This window comes from Capsicum annuum, chromosome 6 (assembly GCF_002878395.1).
Source record: "Capsicum annuum cultivar UCD-10X-F1 chromosome 6, UCD10Xv1.1, whole genome shotgun sequence".
Lineage (NCBI taxonomy): Eukaryota > Viridiplantae > Streptophyta > Magnoliopsida > Solanales > Solanaceae > Capsicum > Capsicum annuum.
The window spans coordinates 146,946,481-146,947,794 of record NC_061116.1 but is presented as its reverse complement, the minus strand read 5'-3'; the positions used below and the strand labels follow the sequence as shown (position 1 = coordinate 146,947,794).

General features: G+C 31.4%; 1 non-coding gene across 1 annotated transcript; it reads left to right on the top strand.

The window, feature by feature from the left end:
• Positions 1 to 107: 107 nt before the first annotated feature.
• Positions 108 to 267, top strand: LOC124899903. Its single transcript, XR_007057464.1, has one exon. It is a non-coding gene; the product is annotated as a U1 spliceosomal RNA (small nuclear RNA).
• The last annotated feature ends 1,047 nt before the right edge of the window (positions 268 to 1,314 follow it).

Genomic DNA, 1,314 nt, shown 5'->3' with positions numbered 1-1,314 from the left:
AACGTGGCAAACGAAAAAAAGAAACCAGTTTAGTCCCACATCAGTAAATAGAGAAAAAGAATAACTAAGAAGGAAGTATAATAATGGACCAAGTAGGAATGGACAACATACTTACCTGGACGGGGTTAATGGGTGATCAATAAGACCCATGGCCTCGGCTGGCAACTTTCATTGAACTTTGGAAAGGTGCCTGAATGTGGTCGGCCCAAGTGGTTGAGCCAACGTCATAATTTGTGGTGAAGGGGGCTTGCTTTCGCATGGCTCCTACCAATTCCAGTTTATTATTTTTGCCTTAGTACTACTAGCCTGAAACACCTTTAGCAACTAGCAGAGATGACACTATAGTTTTAGCTTTTGTAATCGTAGTGTATATGACCCTCTATAAACACTACTTAAAGCCAAAAATTAAATAACTCATTTTAATTCGAACATTAAGTATGAAACCTCTCTCGTGGTGTAAGTTGGACAGTTCTTCCTCATAGCCTTTGGTTACTCAATTAGTAGTGGTTATCTTAGAAAGTCATTTTCATTGAAGAAAATTGAGATAATAATTATTAGTTGAGTAATCATATGAGATATTAACCCTAATTCTATCCCGGTTTAGTAATTAGACCTTAGCATTGTGGTTTTGACTTGGCTACAATCGGATTCTACCAGAAAGTCCTCAGGCGGTTTCATACTTCTAATGCCAAATATATATAGGGAAAATTTCAAAAATAGCAACTATAGAGCCTTAATTGTAACTTTTATAGCAACAGTTTCAAAAGTATTAAAAATAGCAATATGTATTTTGTATTTCAGTAAACTGTTGCTATTTAAATACATATACAATCAAAGATTCTCTTCCAAATTTAATGCTAATCTGTTTGAGTTAAATAAGGGAAAAAAATATTTCTTAATTTATGGCACATTTAATTTTACAGATTCTTTTACCTTATAAAACTCTTTTTTTACCACAACCATTAAATTACAACTGCTAATTGAAATTCAGAAAATGTTTTCCATAATCAGCAACTCAAATCAAATTTAAAATACAGATTCAAATTCAAAAACTTTTTTCTTCATGTTATTTTTTTTTGCCGATCGACTAAAATTTTGAAGAAAATATTGACAATACAACGGTCCAATTATAGGTATTGATCAACTAACTCTATTCTATTTGTGGTTTTCATAAAATTAAAGTGCGAAATTGCTGAAAAACTTGTAACAAACTATTGCGGGATTCAAAAATTTGAGATCGTATACGAATTTTATCAATTCTCATAAAAAATAATTTAAGCAATTTTTTTTTCCATTTCAAATTTTTCTTGTTGT